This window comes from Myotis yumanensis, unplaced genomic scaffold, assembly GCF_028538775.1.
Source record: "Myotis yumanensis isolate MYYU_CA2020_CCGP unplaced genomic scaffold, mMyoYum1.0.hap1 SCAF_6, whole genome shotgun sequence".
Classification (NCBI taxonomy): Eukaryota; Metazoa; Chordata; class Mammalia; order Chiroptera; family Vespertilionidae; genus Myotis; species Myotis yumanensis.
Window position 1 is genome coordinate 30,819,532 of NW_027223757.1, and position 20,785 is coordinate 30,840,316.

General features: G+C 38.4%; 1 protein-coding gene and 1 pseudogene across 8 annotated transcripts in view; one reads left to right on the forward strand and one right to left on the reverse strand.

Moving 5' to 3' along the window:
• Positions 1-20,785, forward strand: part of GRM1 (glutamate metabotropic receptor 1) — a 313,949-nt gene that overhangs the window by 118,264 nt on the left and 174,900 nt on the right. The gene's annotated exons all lie outside the window — the stretch shown is intronic.
• Positions 2,908-20,785, reverse strand: part of LOC139012777 (isoamyl acetate-hydrolyzing esterase 1 homolog pseudogene) — a 44,826-nt pseudogene continuing 26,948 nt past the window's right edge.

Consider the following 20,785-nt stretch of genomic DNA (forward strand, 5'->3'; position numbering starts at 1 on the left):
TTTTTTGATTGGATTGTTTATCTTCCTTTTGTTAAGTTGTATGAGTTCCCTCTAAATTTTGGAGATTAAACCCTTATCGGAGATAACATTGGCAAATATATTCTTCAATGCAGTGGGTTTTCTTGTTGTTTTGTTGATGGTCTCTTTTGCTGTCCAGAAGATAATCTGCTCTTTTAAAGGTCATGCTTGTTTGGATGCCAAATGTCTATGCAGATGTTGTGTTAATGCATTCATGTTTGGGACTATCTGCTCCAGATCAACCTTTCCCTGCTTTATTCCAAACATCATGCACTGGCATGGCTCGAGTTGAAGCTGAGTAAGAGGTAACCCTGTGATTTTAATTCAAGCCCTCAGTCCACCCAAGGAAGGATTCTAGTCTGGGCTTGAGGTATAGGAATGAAAGTGGGAGGTTGAGTATAATACCTTAGAAGAGGGTTTTATGAGAAATAGACACTGGTCCAAACCTAGACAGGGGGCTCCTAGTAATCTATTTTCAGATAGTAAGTAAAGTACCAGACTACAAACTACTGGAGAATTACAGTTATACAAATTGGGAAAATAGAGTGTGTTGAAGAAAATAAAATCAGCACTCTCATTTGCACATTTGTTCTTAGGACTAACCTGGGACCACAATCTAGACCTAAGGCAGCAAGATTAATTTCAGACTTCACTGTCAGAAATGCTTTCATGCACAAAACAAATTATATATTAGAGCCCTTGGGAAGATAAATGTGAAATACAAATTATATGGAGTGATATAAAGTGATGGAGTTTCTTTCTACTTCTATTTTAAGAAAGAACTGACATTTTTTCTTCTGTTCTTGTCCTATGGGTTTTGCAACTTTAATAATTTCAATTTTTCTCTTTTAAAATAAAAGATGGACTGTAGCATCCCAATGTCATAAATTTAAAGTTTATTAAACTTGGTTTTCTTCATAGGACCTTTACAAGCTTTTTAAAAAATATATATTTTATTGATTTTTTACAGAGAGGAAGGGAGCGGGATAGAGAGATAGAAACATCGATCAGCTGCCTTCTGCACACCCCCTACTAGGGATGTGCCCACAACCAAGGCACATGCCTTTGACCAGAATCGAACCTGGGACCCTTCAGTCCGCAGGCCGACGCTCTATCCACTGAGCCAAACCAGTTAGGGTGGACCTTTACAAGCTTTTTATGGTTTATTCTTTCTAGCCCACAGCCTGGTTGTTCTTTTAATAAACTGAACGTTAGCTATAGAATGATCTAAAAAAAGAGTACTATCCTAATATGTGACCTGAAGCAAAATTGATTTTTGAGTAAGAACTCACTTTCAATAATTTAAAAAGTAGAACTTCTGATTAGCTCTGGTTATAATGGCTGAAGAGACATAATCCTGGTTTAACTAGAAATAACCTCAATGTGATGACACACTTAAATTTTATGAAATATAAAATTATAATAAAACATCTGCTGGGGAGCATTTAGACCAGGGGTGGGCAACCTTTTTGTGAGTGCGTGCCAAAACCAGCAAAATCTCTGACTCAAAATTCTTCTGCGTGCCAACCCTAATTTTTTGAGAACATGTTACGCCTACTTGATATCTCTTAAGGTGTACATATGTGAAGAACCTTGAAGAAATAATAAAATTCATTCAAGCAACAAAAACACAGTATATGATGATGAAAAATACATTTATTTTTAAATGTATACATGTACACTGATAGTCCGACAGAAAAATTTATGACTCTGTTTGATATTATCAGTGGGACTTTTGCTGCTGCATCACTGATGACAGAGATTTTACATCAGGTTTATATTTAGTGACCTTCAGAGATATGCACGAGCTACTACTTTCATCCGGCAGGCTACTCCTATTACGAGACTTAACAAAATTCATCACTGAAAACAAAGATTCACAAGCATATGTGGATGAAACCAAAACACTGGTCAGATCTAGGAAGGCAGGGAGAGTTAAGGCAGAGGCATAGAAATTGCTCTTCCCCTCTCTTGTCAATCCATGCCTATGGTCTTTAAGATAACTTGTTATGTAAAATTATTTATTTATCTGAGATGCACCTACACTGAATTTATCTGAAAAATAAAAAAGTTGATATTAAGAAAAAAATTGTAAATGAAAGATTATAAGAGAGGGTTTTGCGTGCCAGCAAAAGTTACTGGCGTGCCATGTTTGGCATGCGTGCCAGGGGTTGCCCACCCCTGATTTAGACCAAGAAAAGAATGACACTACTTTCACTTCCCATCAACTAAGGATAATTTTAAAAAATTAATTTCACTGGGGTGACATTGGTCAACACGATCATATAGGTTTTAGGTATGGTTTTCTATGTTACAAGGTCTGTATATTGCACCATGTGTCTACCACCCAAAGTCAAATCTTTTCCTGTCACCATGTATTAGAACCTCCTTCTCCCCCCACCCTCTTCCCTCTGACAACCACCACATTGCTGTTTGTGTTCATTAGCTTCAGTTTTACATCCCACATATGAGTGAAATCATTTGGTTCTTAGCCTTTTCTGACTGACTTATTTCACTTAGCATAATATTCTCAAGGTCTATCCATGTTGTTCCAAATGGCAAGAAAGGATGAGGATAATTTGTTCTGTTTTTTCCTTTCTCCATTTATAATCCACAAGCTGCTCCAGATGTACTTTGTAGCTGTGACACTGGTGACACCTGCATCAATCAATCAATATTTAATATCAAAACAACATACCTAGGTACCAAGCTTCCCTGAACAATTATAATGCTTTCATTAATCTTGGTAGCAAATGTCAGTGTTTATTGTTCCAGGGTCATGCGCAAAGGTTTAAGCTTGATAAAGACATATTCTTTGATCAGTTATCTTGGGTTTTGATGCATGGGTGTTATCTTGTTCCATAAATTAACAGCCTTCCTTTTCTGTGCCTAATGGTCTCCATCTCTGAGAAGACAGCTCTGGCTTTGCTTCTGCTATGCCAGTAAGGGAGCAGTAGCAGCAGGAAGGAGGCTTTCTTCTCTACCAATGGCCAGAGATATGAGAACAAAAACTCATTTCCCTTTGGTGATAAATGTAGTCTATCTGACAAGATGAAAAGTCTTGATCACCTCCTGCATCAGGGCCTATAGATCAAGCACGTCAGTCCCACAGTCTGGGGTTACCTATAATCAGGTGCTAGTGTATTCACCAACAACCAAGTTCAGGTGATTTAACTTGCAACCTTGCATGAGGCACTCCTTTTCCTAAGCTGCTCCACAGAGAGGGGGCAGCATGGTGAGAAGGATCCTGCTCTCAGAGGTATGAGGGTTTAAGGTACTGCACCATGCTCTTTAAATTTGCCAACCAGTGGGGTGTGCTGCTTGGGATTCTCATTTTTACTCTACTTTTTAGTGCATCGTCATTGGCACCAAAGAAAATTTTAACTGCTACTGGGTTATCCAAAATGGTCCCTTTCCTTATTAATCTTGGAAGGATAATTTTGGCCCATCTAGTATTATAGTCTGAATATCCACGATTCAGAACATCACATTTTCAGACCAGCTTGTCAGCCAGTGATGCATCTCCTCTGCCCTGCTGGAGAGAAAATTTCCATGTGGCGTGGACGTGGGGTGTCTGGAAGGAGACAGGCTGGGGCTGGAGAGACAGGCAGGGTGATCAACTGAGGATAATTTTCACTAACACACCTCAGGTACACAAACAGATGTGTAGTGCACATGGATAACAAATGCATTTCATCAAGAGATTGCAGTGAATACAAAATGATCTTAGAAGGAGGCTAGGAAACTTGAAATGTTCACACATAACTTGCCACCTCTTAAAAACAAAACAAAAATTCACAAACTCTCCAAAGAGTAATGGTGAGAAATGAAGTGTTAGAGGCACTGAATAATGAAGTCTTCATGATAGTTAAACAAAATATGTTTTATGTCGTCACCGTAAGTTATGAACATGGTCAACATCAAGAAGAAAACTCCAAATAACTTAGTTTTCAAATGATAAAAAAGGAGATGTATATCCTTAACTTATCACTGTGTTAAATACAAGTGTACTCTGTCATGATTACCATTGTGTTCTCAATATATCTACAGCACTTATTATGTTATAACCACTTAATATATTTTTGTTGACTGACTTCTGAGGGAAAATATTGGTATAAATTGAAATAACAGCAGAATATTAGAAAGTCATAGGTTGACTCAAAATATTATTTTAGCTCAAGCAGTTAATTTCTCCCTTCTCCCAAACCATGAGCAAGTTGAGTAGTTTTGTCTCCTATTCCCTTCTTTTCAAATGTACTATGGACTAAATGTCTGACTCTAGTGAAAAGAGGAGACCAATAAATATTGGGTCAGGATGATTGACAATAATTATCAAATTGTAATCATTTTTGAGAAATTTTTAAATAAAAGTGAGAGAAAAAATACAGTAAGAGTAAATAAAAGATTATTTTTGGAACAGAGTAGTATAATTATAGGGAAATAAAATAAGCAAAGAGAAAATTAAAAAGGAAAGTGATTGAGAAAGTGTAGATGTTTTAGTCATAAAAAGTTGTGAAGAGCTTTATCAAGAATTTCCATAACTTAGCTTAAAAGTTCTCATTTTATTGAAAGTAAACTGATTGTACATATGAAAAATTACTAGTCTACTTTGTTACTGTGAACTTTAACCTTTTCACTCACATCTCATTTTCACAGGATATACTTTAAAATTCTTTGGTGGTGAACCATTTAAGTTTTACCACCTAGGGTTTGAAAACAGATTTATTTTATTAATAAGCAGAAAAGACCAGAAGGTTGATTGCTAGAGTGATTTTGTCCTCTAGGTAATTGTTTCTCTCTGAAATGTTTCCTAGCATTCTCTTTAGTAGAATTGCCAAACAACAGGTGGATGAAACTTTTCCTCTTTTGAATTCGTCTTGATTGCAAGAAATTACCTAATTTCATTCCTCAGTTCTCCCTAAGTCAGTTACAGCTGTACATGCAACATTATCTGAATTGAAAATATAGTTCAAAAAATCATTCCTTTAAATATCCTATCGGAAGAACAGGCAAAACTCTGATGGTAATGATTACTTGCCTGTTTTTCTTGCTCTTTAAATAAAATACTTGGCAAAACTCTACATAAATGTGCTTTAAACTTTTGACTATTAGCTCATCCATGTAGGATCCACTCTCAGAAAAGCTTTTTCTTAGTTTTTTTTTATTTTTTTTATTTTTTTTTATTTTTCGCTTAAAGTATTACAAAGGGTATTACATAAGTGTCCTTTTTTCCCCCCCGCCCTTGACAAACCCCTACCCTCCCTTACCCCCCAGTGTCTTATGTCCATTAGTTATGCTTATATGCATGCATACAAGTCCTTCGGTTGATCTCTTACTCCCCTCCCTCCTGCCCCCCAACTCTCTCTGGCCTTCCCACTGCAGTTTGACAATCAGTTTGAGGCAGCTCTGCCTCTGTATCTATTATTGTTCAAAAGTTTGTAATGGTCTTTATTATCCATGAATGAGTGAGATCATGTGGTATTTTTCCTTCATTGACTGGCTTGTTTCACTTAGCATAATGCTCTCCAGTTCCATCCATGATGTTGCAAATGGTAGGAGTTCCTTCTTTTTAACAGCAGCATAGTATTCCATCGTGTAGATGTACCACAGTTTTCTAATCCATTCATCTACTGATGGGCACTTAGGCTGTTTCCAGATCTTAGCTATGGTGAATTGTGCTGCTATGAACATCTGGGTGCATATATCCTTTCTGATTGGTGTTTCTGGTTTCTTGGGATATATTCCTAGAAGTGGGATCACAGGGTCAAATGGGAGTTCCATTTCCAATTTTTTGAGGAACCTCCATACTGCCTTCCATAGTGGCTGCACCAGTCTGCATTCCCACCAGCAGTGCACAAGTGTTCCTTTTTCTCCACATCCTCTCCAGCACTTGTCGTTTGTTGATTTGTTGATGATGGCCATTCTGACAGGTGTGAGATGGTACCTCATTGTTGTTTTGATTTGCATCTCTCGGATGATTAGTGACTTTGAGCATGTTTTCATATGTCTCTTGGCTTTCTGAATGTCCTCTTTTGAAAGGTGTCTATTTAGATCCTTTGCCCATTTTTTGATTGGATTGTTTATCTTCTTTTTGTTAAGTTGTATGAGTTCCCTATAAATTTTGGAGATTAAGCCCTTATCAGATATGACGTTGGCAAATATGTTTTCCCACGAGGTGGGTTTTCTTGTTGTTTTGTTGATGGTTTCTTTTGCTGTGCAGAAGCTTTTTATTTTGATGTAGTCCCATTTGTTCAGTTTCTCTTTAGTTTCAACTGCCCTAGGAGCTGTATCAGTGAAGAAATTGTTTTGGCATATGTCTGAGATTTTGTTGCCTTTGTATTCTTCTAGAATTTTTATGGTTTCCTGTCGTACATTTAAGTCCTTTATCCATTTTGAGTTTATTCTTGTGTATGGTGTAAGTTGGTGGTCTAGTTTCATTTTCTTGCATATGTCTGTCCAATTTTCCCAACACCATTTATTGAAGAGACTATCTTGGCTCCATTGTATGTTCATGCCTCCTTTGTCAAAAATTAATTGAGCATATTGGTTCGGGCTAATTTCTGGACTCTCTATTCTATTCCACTGATCTATATGTCTGTTCTTGTGCCAGTACCAGGCAGTTTTGAGAACAGTGGCTTTGTAATACAGCTTGATATCTGGCATTGAGATCCCACCTACTTTGTTCTTTCTCAGGATCATTGCAGCTATTCGGGGTCTTTTTTTATTCCAGATGAATTTTTGGAGAGTTCGTTCTAGATCTTTGAAGAAGGCCATTGGTATTTTAATGGGAAGTGCGTTGAATGTATAGATTGCTTTGGGTAATATGGACATTTTAATGATGTTGATTCTACCAATCCAAGAACATGGTATGTTCTTCCATCTGTTTATGTCTTCCTCTATCTCTTTTTTCAACGTCCTGTAGTTTTCTGAGTAGAGGTCTTTAACCTCTTTAGTTAAGTTTATTCCTAGGTATCTTAATTTTTTTGGTGCGATGGTAAATGGGATTGTTTTTCTGATCTCCCTTTCTGAAAGTTCACTATTGGTGTATAGAAATGCCTCAGATTTCTTGGGGTTAATTTTGTATCCTGCTACATTGCCAAATTCATGTATTAAGTCTAGTAGCTTTTGGATGGAGTCTCTAGGGTTTTGTATGTATAATATCATGTCATCTGCAAATAAGGACAGTTTTACTTCCTCTTTTCCAATTTGGATGCCTTTTATTTCTTCTTCTTGCCTAATTGCAATGGCTAATACTTCCAGTACTATGTTGAACAGGAGTGGTGAGAGTGGGCATCCCTGTCTTGTTCCTGTTCTTAGGGGAAATGGTGTTAGTTTTTGTCCATTGAGTATGATGTTGGCTGTGGGCCTGTCATATATGGCTTTTATTATGTTGAGGTATGATCCTTCTATTCCCACCTTTCTGAGAGTTTTTATCAAAAATGGGTGTTGGATTTTGTCGAATGCTTTTTCTGCATCAATTGATATGACCATGTGGTTTTTTTTCTTTCAATTTGTTTATGTGATGTATCACATTTATTGATTTACGGATGTTGTACCATCCTTGCATCTCTGGGATAAATCCTACTTGGTCATGGTGTATGATTCTTCTGATGTACTGCTGGATCCGATTTGCTAAGATTTTGTTGAGGATTTTGGCATCTATGTTCATGAGGGATATTGGCCTGTAATTCTCTTTCATTGTGATGTCTTTACCTGGTTTTGGTATTAGGGTGATGCTGGCTTCATAGAATGAGCTTGGAAGCGTTCCTTCCTCTTGAATTTTTTGTGGTAGTCTGAGGAGGGTAGGTTTTAGTTCTTCCTTGAATGTTTGGTAGAACTCCCCTGTGAAGCCATCTGGCCCTGGGCTTTTGTTTGCTGGAAGCTTTCTGATGACTGCTTCAATTTCTTCCATAGTTATTGGCCTATTGAGGTTTTTAGATTCTTCCTGATTGAGTTTTGGAATGTTGTATTTTTCTAGGAATTTGTCCATTTCCTCCAGGTTGTCTAGTTTGTTGGAGTAGAGTTGCCCGTAGTATTGTTTAACAATCATTTGTATTTCTGTGGGGTCTGTTGTTATTTCGCCTCTATCATTTCTGATTTGGTTTATTTGGGACCTCTCTCTTTGCTTCTTGGTGAGCCTGGCTAGGGGTTTGTCAATCTTGTTTATCCTTTCAAAGAACCAGCTCTTGGTTTCATTGATTTTCTGTATTGTTTTTTTGGTCTCTATTTCATTGATTTCTGCTCTAATCTTTATTATCTCCTTCCTTCTGCTCACTCTGGGGTTTTCTTGTTGCTCTCTTTCTAATTCTTTGAGTTGTAGAGTTAGATGATTGACTACCATTTTTTCTTGTTTTTTGAGATAGGCCTGTAGAGCTATAAACTTCCCTCTCAGGACTGCTTTCATTGTGTCCCAGAGGTTTTGGATTGTTGTGTTTTCATTGTCATTAGTGTCCAGGATGTTTTTAATTTCTTCTTTGATGTCATCGGTAACCCAATCAATATTTAATAACATGCTATTCAGCTTCCAAGTGTTTGAGTATTTTGGGTTGTTTTTATTGTAGTTTATTTCTAACATTATGCCATCGTGGTCTGCGAAGAAGCTTTTTATGATTTCAATCTTCTTGAATTTGTGGAGACTTTGCTTGTGACCCAATATGTGGTCTATTTTTGAATATGTCCCATGAGCACCTGAGAGGAATGTATATTCCGCAGCTGTGGGGTGAAGTGTTCTGAAGATGTCAATTAAGTCCATCTGATCTAGTGAGTCATTTAGGATTGCTGTTTCTTTGCTGAGTTTTTGTCTAGCGGATTTATCCAGTGATGTTAGTGGTGTATTAAAGTCCCCTACTATGATTGTATTGTTGTCGATCTCTCCCCTGATATCTTCCAGAAGTTTTCTTATGTATGTGGGTGCTCCTGCATTGGGTGCATATATGTTTACCAGGGTTATATCTTCTTGTTGTATTGATCCCTTTAGTATTATGAAGTGGCCTTCCTTATCTCTGGTTATGGCCTTCACTTTGAGATGTATTTTGTCAGATATAAGTATTGCTACCCCAGCTTTCTTTTCCTTTCCATTTGCGTGAAAGATATTTTTCCATCCCTTCACTTTCAGTCTGTGTGAGTCCCTTCTAATGAGGTGGGTCTCTTGTAGACAGCAGATGTATGGGTCATGTTTTTTTATCCATTCAGCCACTCGATGTCTTTTGGTTGGAGCATTTAGTCCATTTACATTTAAAGTTATTATTGAAAGGTACTTGTTTGTAGCCATTTCTTTTTGTGTGTGTGTGTGTGGCTGTTTTCTTTCTGAGCTTGATATTTCTGCTTTTTTTTTTTAAAATATATTTTATTGATCCTTTACAGAGAGGAAGGGAGAGAGAGATAGAGAGCTAGAAACATCGATGAGAGAGAAACATCGATCAGCTGCCTCCTGCACATCTCCTACTGGGGATGTGCCCACAACCCAGGTACATGCCCTTGACCGGAATCGAACCTGGGACCTTTCAGTCCGCAGGCCGACGCTCTATCCACTGAGTCAAACCGGTTTCGGCGATATTTCTGCTTTTTACACCAGTCCCTTTAGCATTTCTTGCATGGCTGGCTTGGTGGTGATAAACTCCCTTAGCCCTTTTTTGTCTGTGAAGCTTCTTATTTCCCCTTCAATTTTGAATGATAGCCTTGCTGGATAGAGTATTCTTGGATTCAGTCCTTTGCTTTGCATCACTTTGTAGATTTCCGTCCATTCTTTTCTGGCCTGATGTGTTTCTGTTGAGAAATCATTTGATAATCTAATGGGAGATCCCTTGTATGTTACTTTCCGTCTCTCTCTTGCAGCCTGTAAGATTCTCTCTTTATCCTGAACATTTGCCATGGTAATTATGATGTGTCTTGGTGTGGGTCTTTTCGGGTTCACCTTGTTTGGGACTCTCTGGGCTTGTGTGACTTTTTTCTTCCCCACCTCAGGGAAGTTTTCTGATATTATTTCTTCGAATAGGTTTTCTAATCCATGTTCATCTTTCTGTTGTTCTGGCACCCCTATTATTCGTATGTTGTTTCGTTTCATGTTGTCCCAAAGCTCCCTTAGGCTCTCCTCCTGTCTTTTAATTTTTTTCTCCATTTGCCGTACAGTTTGAGTGTGTTTTGCTTCCTTGTCTTCTAATTCACTAATTCGGTCCTCCGCTTCTCCCAGTCTACTGTTGATACTTTCAATGGAGTTTTTTATTGAAGCTATGTCACTCTTCATTTCTTCTTGGGACTTACTTAAGTTGTTGATTTTTTCATCTGTTTCTTCTAGCTTCTTGCATAAGTAGTTGAGTTTTTCATCTGTTTCTTCTTGCTTCTTGAACATGTGGTGCATGTACTCTAGGAACCTTATTCTGAATTCTTTTTCCGTCATGTTGCATATCTCTGTCTCACTTAGCTGCTTTTCTGGCGAGTCCTCCTTTTCTTTCCTTTGGGGGTTTCTTTGCCTACCCATGTTTGATCTCGCTGACATATGTAGATGTTGAGATGTTCAGTGGCTGCTCCCTGGGTGGCAGGGGCTCCTTGGGTTGTGGTTGCTGCTCAGACGGTTGCGGTAGCAGCTGCTTTCCAGTTGGCAGCAGCTCCTCTGGTGGGTGTTGTTCACAGCTGTGTTGGCTCTTCTGGCTGGTGGGGGGAGGCTTCACGTACAGCTGCTGCTCCACAGACAGAGGGTGTGGTGATCAGGAGGCTGTGGTGATCAGGAGGCTGCGGTGATCAGGGGGCTGCTGTTGCTTGGATCTGCTGCGATGATTTAAAGGCACAAAATACAACAGAGCAAGGCCCAACGTACCAGGCACTGAACACAAGTATATTCACAATATTAATAACCCCAAATAAAGGTGACCACCCGAATTAAGAGAATTAGGGGATAAGGGAGAAAGAAGAGAAGAAGATAAAAGAGAGAACAGAAAAGAAAAATAAGAAAAAAACAAACAAAAAAGGAGTGCAAAAATAGAATTGGGAAAAAAGAGGGGAAAAAAAGAGAGCGAAAAAAGAGAATGAAGTAGAAGCGGGGAAGAGACTATTGGTATGAGGAGCAAACTCCAATAGAACTGCCACTAATCTCAACAAATTCCAGCAACAGATCCCTGGAGATGAATGCAAACTACAAACCACCAATAATATCCAGAGGGGTAAGGGAAAACAGAAGCACAAAAATAACCGGGGTGGGGTGGGGGAGGGAAGGGAAAAACCAGCAGAAAAAAAAAAAAAGAAAAAGAAAAAGAAAAACAACCTCACAACCAGTCCTAAAAAAGAAGAAAAAACACAAAACAAAACAAACAAACAAACAAACAAAAAAAAAAGCCCAATATATTCAACAATCAAGAAAACAATAGATAAGAGAGAAAAAAATGTTTGGAAAGTGAAGAAGGATAAAGAATAGGTGTATAAGGATTTAGAGCAGTAGATTGGAAATAGGATATATAAGTAGGGTGGAATTAGACAGGGGGTAAAAAGAGGGAATTGGGAAAGTCTGGAGCAGGAATAGGGTAAGAGAAACAGGACACCAAAAGGGGAAAAGTAAGGAAGAGGGTTTTAGCAAAGAGGTGAAATTGAGATAGGGAAAATTAATGCTAAAGGAACGATGAAAATAGAATGGAGAACACTAATCCCAAAAGAAAATAAAGAGAAAATAAAATGGCACTTTAAAAAATGGTAAAATGGTAGCAGTAATAATACTGGTTAAAAATAAAAATGTGGTAATTGAAAGGGTAAAATCAGGTGATGGAAAAAGAAGAAAGAGAAAAAAAAAATTGGTTTCTTAGTAAAAAGGTGAAAAAATTAAAAAGAAAAAGAAAAAGAAAAAATTTGCAGTAGTGATGGTCTTTCGGTTCTTCTACTCTTCAGCCTGGTTCGCCTTAGTCCTGCCAGGTATTTAGGAGAGTGTTGAATTTGCCTGCATTACACTGTTCCTCCGTGTTGTAAATCACAGTCCTGATTTTAAAGCAGGCCGTATTTGTGATCCAGTCTGCCTTAATTTGTATTCCCCTAAGAGTCAGTTTGTGGCTCAGCCTCTGGGTGGCAGTGTTTTTGGGTTGGCCTCTGAGGCTATACAGCTTCTCTATCCTTTTTTAATCCTTACCCTGCTCTATGTTGTTGGTGGGACTGAAAATCCCTCTATAGGCCAGACCCTGGTAACTCCCAGGGACTAATCAGCTTGTTTTAATCCTTTATCTCATACAGGGTGGAATCTGGGTGTGGCTGTGCTCCTTGCCTGGGGGGCTGGGGGGAGGAATTCCACCCTCTGGAGGAATGGCTGCCCCAGTCCTGGGCCCAGGGGGGTCTCAGCACTCAATTCGCTGCCACCTCCTCCGGCTCCCCCTCTTTCCTCAGCCTCTCCCCAGATTCCCCTCGTCTGCACCTTCACCCTCTCTTCAGCACAGGTGAGTGTCTGTATCCGAACTGTCCTATGAGCAGGGTTCAGTGAAAACAAAGAAACAGACAAACGCCGGCCGGCCGCGGAAACGCTCCTCTCTTACCGGTCTGGGAAATGCTCCTCTCTTACCAGCACTGCATGGTCTGGGAAACGCTCCTCTCTTATGGGCACTGCATGGTCTGGTCAGTTCCTCAGGATGCCCCCTTTAGTCTCAGTTCTCCGCAATCACAAAATCCAAATCTCAAATCTCCTGGTGCCAGCAAACCCGCGGAACTCCTTACCCTGGTCAGGGTCTGTGTCTGTCCCAAGAGACGCGGCTGTCTGCCATGCGGTCTCCCTCCGGCCCTCTGGGCTCAGGTCTGGCAAACTTTCCTGCCCAGATCCCTGGTTTTTAACCTTTCCAGGGGAGGTCTGCCCTTCCCGGCTGCAAACTGTCTCACCAGCTGAGTAAATTTGCCAATTCGGGGTGGGTGTTATTAGTTTCAGCTGCTTACTCCGTTTGCTCCGGGACAAGACCTGGGACGCGTCTGCCTATATCCGCTTTTTCTTAGTTTTGCTAATTGGAGTACACATTTTTAGCATTACAAATTTGCATATAAGTTTTTTTTTTAATGAACCAAAATGAATCGTGATAGTTGACAATATAAAATGAGTTATAGATGCTGGGGTTAAATCAATAAAATATTTCACTCAAATGCTGTCTTTGAAGAAAGTCACTAATCAGGGACCAAGTATCTTAGGCAAACTTGGTATCAGTATTTCCTCATAAAAATTGGTAATAAAAAATACTGGTTTTGACTTATTCAGTTAGAGTATCAGTTTGGTTACTACAATAAAATGAAACTAACAATCTGGAGGTAGGTAGGCACTGCAAAGCTACAAGGGCAGCTCTACTCTATGAGGTCTTCTAGAAATTCAAGTTCCTCCTCGTTGCTGTTCAGTCATTATCTCAGAATTGTGATCATCTGCAAAGTTCAAGAGGGATCACTATCCCATCTATCTCCAGTTTGGGAAAGAGAAAAGAAGACAAGTAAAGACCTTTTCCCTTTAAGAGCAGTCTATGGAAGCTCTACACATCCATCACTATCCTCATATCTCATTGACAAGAACTTTGTCACAGTGCCATAATTAGCTACATGAGAGATTGAGAAATTTGTTCTTTTTTTTTGGTTGGGCTTGAATCCACCTAGGAACTTATTAATCAAGAAGGAGAGATTGGCCTGGATGGCATGGTTCAGTGGTTGAGCGTCAATCTATGGACCAGGATGCCTGGGTTTTGGGCTTGATCCCCAGTGCAGGAGCCAGCTGATCAGTGATTCTCTCTCATCATTGATGTTTCTATCTCTCTCTCCCTCTCTGAAGTCAATAAAAATATATATTAAAGGAAAGAAAAGAATGGATTTTAGGAGGCAACTATCACTTTATTTCCTACTTCTCAGCTCTTAGAGGATATGAATATTAGCTGATAAGACAGTAAAAATAGTAGTTACTGGTCTTGAAATTAGCTACCAGGACCGGGATGGGAATATAGCTAAAGAATTGTAAATACATCCTCGAATTTTAGATTCTATATATAAAAAGAGGGCTAGAATTAGATGATCTCTGTGTTATTTTTCTATACCTTGTATTATGGTCTTAAAATTATTCTTTGTATCTTCCTTAAGTAATTCTGTGATCCTCATCTAGAATTGTTGTACCTAGAGTGATTGCGTGATGTTATCCTTTTTAATCTGGATACTTTTCTTTCCTTAGTCAATTTCTTTTCTTAGTCTGACTCCTGTGATTGGCACTTCCAATTATTACTCTCATTTATGTCTCTTGCTTATGGCATAAATACTTACATTTCGGTAAATACTTTGTGTAGTTACAGTAAAACTAGGAACACATTTGAAAAGAGAAAGATATACCTCAGAAGTATGGCAATAATCAGGCCATCTAGTCTGTAAATCACAGCTGGAGTGGGCATTTAAATAGGTCTCCTCCCCACTGAGAACCCTGAAGCATTGTAAAATGTAGGGCCTGGAACATGGCTGGGTTTAACCAGGAATTCAGTATAAAAATGGGTCACCTCAGATAATAACACTTGTCAGATGATAAAGTTTAGTAGGATTATCATAAATCTTGGGTTCAGCCTATTCACCTAGCTTCTACCTATCTTGTTTTAAATTAGTTTGAAAACTAACAGAGAGGGATACAATTACAATCACACAATTGATCTTTGAATCAGAGGAAATATGAAGATCATTTCATTCAACCTCCCTTCCAAAGCAGAACTCTCTTCAACTTCTCAAACATTCTCACTCTCTTTCGTCTTGATTGGAAACTCATTGCCTTTTGAGACAGTTTATTGTTCTATTGTTTTTAATATTGAGAAATCCTCTCATGTTGTGCTGGGATCTCTTTTCCATTTTTCAGTGATCTACATTTGAATTATCTGGGGGACTTCTTTAAATGCTGATATCCACTCAATTGAATTCTTCTTTTTTAAAAAAATATATTTTATTGATTTTTTAAGAGAGGAAGGGAGAGGGATAGAGAGTTAGGAACATTGATGAGAGAGAAACATTGATCAGCTGCCTCCTGCACACCCACTACTGGGAATGTGCCCGCAACCAAGGTACATGCCCTTGACCAGAATCAAACTTGGGACCTTTCAGTCCACAGGCCAATGCTCTATCCACTGAGCCAAACCGGTTAGGGCACAATTGCATTCTTCTTGATTTTGAGTTTTATTATTTAATCCCCAAATGCCTGCATGAATTCAGTCCCATTAACCAAATCTTTATTAAATGCCTGTGGTAAGCAAATCATTGATTTCCTATACCTATGTATTTTGTATTAGTCAGATGGGCTATGTTATGCTGTAGTAACAGACAACTTTACTGTCACAGTGGCTTAAAACAACAAAGATGTGGGGCTCTCATTACCTATCATCTCAGGTTTGTGGAGTTCTGCTTCATGTTGTTTTCATTCAGGGATGTGGAGCCTGACAAAGTTTTCACAATCTGTAAGGTTGCTGGTTAGCATGGAAACAGGGAAGAATATATTGGAGTACTTCCATTGAGAAACTTTCACCCTGAAGAGACCACATAGCTTCCATTCACATTTCACTGGATAAACCTATTACGAAAGGGAAGTGAAATCCTACCATGTGTCTGAAAGAAGGCAAACCAGAAATGTTCATTCTCCAATAAAATAGTAATGACAACATGTAATATTTGTTCAATAACTGGTCACTTGTCTTTTTAAATTAAATTTATTAAGGTGACATTGGTTAATAAAATTATAGGTTTCAAGTGTACAAGTCTGTGATAGATGATCTGTATGTTGCATTATATGCCCATCACCCAAAGTCAAATCTTCTTTCATTACCATATATTTGATCCCCTTCTACCTTCCCACTGGTAACCACCATACTGTTGTCTGTAATATGAGTTTTTGTTTGTTTTTCTTGTTTGTTCATTTGTTGCTTTCAGTTTTATACCCCACATGTGAGTAAAATCATCTTGTTGTTGACCTTTTTATTTAATTTTAAATTGATTTTCAGAGAGAGAGAGAGAGAGAGAGAGAAACATCATTGTGAGAGAGAAACATTAATTAGTTGCCTCTCACATGTGCCCTGGCCAAGTTTCGAACCTACAACCTGACCGGGAATTGAACTCACCCCTTTTGGTGTCTGGGATGACACTCTAACCAACTGAGCCACACCAACTTTTTATGTCTGACTTATTTCACTTTAGCGTGATATTTTCAAGATCCATTCATGTAGTCGCAAAAGGCAGTATTTTATCTTTTCTTACGGCTGAGTAGTATTGTGCAAAATATACTTAACTCTTCCCAGGGAGACAACGCAAAAGCCCCATCCAGTGATACATAAGTCTCAGACAAAGATATCTGGATAATAAGCAGTAGCCTGAGCATCCTGTCTGAGTATGGCTCCTTTTGATCTGGAGACATGAATTTAAAATATAAAATAATTCTCCACCACAGTCCCTTTATGCCCTAGTAAAAGTAGAATAGGATAAGTTCATCAAACATTCCTGTTTGTAAAGGGGATAATGAAAGACATACAGCAGATGCTGGTCTGGCCCAGAGCAATTCTCTTACCCCATAGAGCCCAGATTGTGAAGGCGGTCTCCCTTAGTGTTGGAGAGCATTACTTGCACAGGCCTGGTTCTGCTACCTGCCAGTAGCCCCCTTGTCCATAGTTCTCTGTGGCCCTCTAGGACATTCTTCATTTTCTCGTGATTCTTTGTGAGCACACCTGAAAAATTGGTGTAGAAGTATATGCTGTCTTTCAGGCCTGAGCAGCTTCCTAAGTCCCCTTTCTGTCTGCAGATGATTGACAGTTCAAGGATCGATTTAAGCCGAGATCAGTGGCAGTCTTTTTCAGTCCAGAGTGGTGATTCTTAATGGCAATAAAATTCTCTGAAAACTTTGAGGGTGTCGTATCTACTTGATTCCAATCAGCACATTGTGCTAGCAACCACACCCACAGTTCTTTGTGAAACATGGTATTAGGATAGCTATATTTTTTAACTTTCCCATACACAGATCTCTAAATTTTGACTTTCACCAAGAAGGTGAAAGACCCGTATACTAAAAATTGTAAACACTAATAAAAGAAATTGTGAAAGATGTAAATAAATGGAAAAGGCATTCAGTGTTCATAGATTGGAAAATTAATATAATTAAAATGTCCATAGCACCCAAAACAATCTACAGATTCAGTGTAATTCATATCAACATTTAAATGGTAATATTCACAGAAATAGAACAAACAATCCTAAAGTTTGTATGGAACCACAAAAGACTCTGAGTAGCCAAAGTAATCTTGAGAAAAAGAACAAAACTGGAGGCATCATACTTCCTGAAATTAAACTATATTACAAAGCTATAGTAATCAAAACAGTCTGGCATTGGCATAAAAGCAGACAGATCAAACGAACATAATAGAAAGCTCAGAAGTAAACCCATGCATATATGGTCAATTAATTTTTGACAAAGGAGCCAATATACAATGGAGAAATAGTAGTCTTTTTAATAAATGGTGTTGGGAAAAGTGGATATCTACATCCCCCAAAATGAAACCTTATACCATACACAAAAATCAGCTCTAAATAGATCAAAGACTTGAGTTTAAGACCTGAAACTAAACATAGGTGATAAGCTCTCTGACATCAGTCCTAGCAAGGATTTTTAAAAATCTGACTTCAAAGCAAAGGCAACAAAAGCAAAAATAAGTGGGATTATATAAAGCTAGAAGTTTCTGTACAGCAAAGGAAACCATTAGCAAAATAAAAAGGCACCCTATGTAGTGGTAAAATATATTTGCAAACAACATATCCAATAAATGGTTAATTCCCCAAATATACAAGGAAATATAACTCAATAGCAAAACAAACGAACAAATAACATGTCTTAAAAAGGGCAAATGACCAAACAGGCATTTTATTTCCAAAGAAGACATACAAATGTCCCACAGGAACATGAAAACGTTCCCAATATCAGCAGTCATCAGGAAAATGCAAATCAAAACTACACTGAGATATCACCTCAAATCTGTTAGGAAGTCTATTATAAAAAAGGACAGGAAATAACAAATGCCAGGGAGGATGTAGAGAAAAGGAAGCCTTTGTACATTTGGTGTTAATATAAAGTAGTACAGCCACTAGGAAAACAGTATTCAGGTTCCTCAAGAAATTAAATATAGATCCAGCAATCCTAATTCTGGATATACTAGTATTTTCAAAGGATATCAAATCATTATCTCAAGATATTTGTACTCCCACATTCAAAGCAGCATTACTCACAATAGCCAAGGTATTAAAACAACCTTACTGTCAATGAATAAATTGATAAAGAAAATATTATATATATATACACATATACAAAATGGATATTATTCAGCCTTAACAAAGAAGGGGCCTGGACCGGGTGGCTCAGCTGGTTGGAGCGTCGTCCAAAAAGTTGCTGGTTTCTATTCTGGGTCAGGGTTAGTACAGGAGGCAACTGTTGGAATTTCTCTCTCTGTTGCTGTCTCTGCTATGTCTCTCTCTTACCTTTCCTCTTTCCCTAAAAATCAATAAAAACACATATTCTCGGGTAGTCTGCGTACTAATGTGATTCATCCAATAGAATTGTGAGTTCCTTGAGGGAAAGGACTAGGTCTCATTTGTATTTGTTTCCCAAGCATTCAGAAGAGTGTCTGGCACAGACAATGGTGGCTGTGCTAAAAATGAATGAGGGGGTTATGGAATGATTTTCTTTGAGGAGGTTCCTTCCTCTCTACTCAATCCCTTTATTGCTTTTATTTCCAACATAAGCCAGAGCCTTTCACTCAGCCCTTTAACTTAAGTAGCCAGAATGGATTTGATTTGCTTCTAACACTCCTCTGGTTTCAGGGTCTTTACATGTGGTCAAGTTTGATGATTTTATCTATATTGGAGGGAGAAAACATTGACTTCTCTTTTTTTCATTAATTGATTTTCCATTAATTAATTTTTAGTTCAGCATTACCTCTCTTACTTGCTCCCACTTTTCTTCTTTTTTAGGTATTTTATTCATTTCTCTATGCCTCTTAGGTTAGTTCCATTTTCTCTTTCCTTTCTCTTACACTGAAGCTAAAAGCAGTCTGTCACCTTTTGTTCTTTCCTATCAGTCAATGTCTGGTCCATGACAAATTAATGTTTATAAGCTTTTGTATTGCATATATAATAGTTTCACTCTGTGCTTAAAAAGGAACACAGCGCACAAGTTGGGGAAAGGACGATCACAGAGGTAATGACCAGAGGGAAGAGGGGAGGGGGCTCTGTGGAGCTGGGCAGAGTTGGGGTCAAAATGGGGACATCTGTAATATTGTCAACAATAAAATAAAGTTAAAAAAATAGGTTAGAAAAATTGAAATAAACGTATCGCTCTATCTCCTTTTTTAAAAATATATATTTTATTGATTTTTTACAGAGAGGAAGGGAGAGGGATAGAGAGTTAGAAACATTGATGAGAGAGAAACATCAATCAGCTGCCTCCTGCACACTCCCCGTTGGGTATGTGCCCGCAACCAAGGTACATGCCCTTGACCGGAATCGAACCTGGGACCCTTGAGTCCACAGGCCGATGTTCTATCCACTGAACCAAACCAGTTAGGGCTATCTCCTTCTTTTGATTGTGCTATGAGACCAAGTAACTATCATCCAGAATACATGCTAGTCTCTTCCCACACAAAACTGCTTAACTTCCAGCATAAATAAGATGTATTGCCCTCCAAGATAATCTCTAAATGCGAGGCCTTTTCCTACTGAAAACGGGAAATCTATAGAATGATAATGTTCTGAAATACTCTTTTTTTTTCTCTTTCATTATACTTTATTTTCTTTCTTTCTTTATTTTTTTTATTGCTTAAAGCATTACAAAGGGTATTACATATGTGTCCTTTGTCCCCCCCCCACCCTTGACAAGCCCCTCCCCTCCCTTACCCCCCAGTGTCTTATGTCCATTAGTTATGGTTATATGGATGCATACAAGTCCTTCGGTTGATCTCTTACTCCCCTCTCTCCTGTCCCCCAACCCTCCCTGGCCTTACCACTGAAGTCTGACAATCGGTTTGAGGCAGCTCTGCCACTGTGAAATACTCTTTTTAATGCAAATACAAAGGTGGGCAAAAGGAGGCTTACAGTTGTAATAAAAATAAATAATACAATAATTAATAACACAAGAATAAACTCTGTTTCACATACAACTGTAAACCCTGTATTTATGTAACATTTTGAAACAAGTATCAGTCACAACAATTATATGACAGCAAATTGAAGTAGGAAAAATGTGGCCATTATCTGGATTTTTAAAAAATTTAATACAAACAGTTTATAAAATAATAATGGACATACATGAAGGAAATATATTATTCTGGCAATAGAGGATAGAATTTGTATTGAGTGGCGGGGCATTGAAATCAGACAGAGCTGGGTTAGAATTCTGGCTCTACATCTTACTTGCCATTTGACCTTGGGAAGAACCTCAGGTCACATGCCAATTTGTCTAATATTAAAAAGGGAAGTGAATTAAAGCATTTAGTACAGTCCCTGGAATATAGAAAATATCCAATATATGTAAGCAAATCATTAATATAATTATTATCATTGTTTTTCTCATCTTATTTTCTTCATTCTTATCGTACAGCTTACCTACCTATTCCTAAAACTCTATTCTTACCTCCTCGATTTCCAGTACTTTTCAACATGTGTTATGATACTTTAGTGGGATCGGGCCTAAACCGGCAGTCGGACATCCCCCAATGGGTCCCGGATTGGAGAGGGTGCAGGCTGAGCAGAGGGGACCCTCCCCCTGCTGCCCCAGTGCATGAATTTT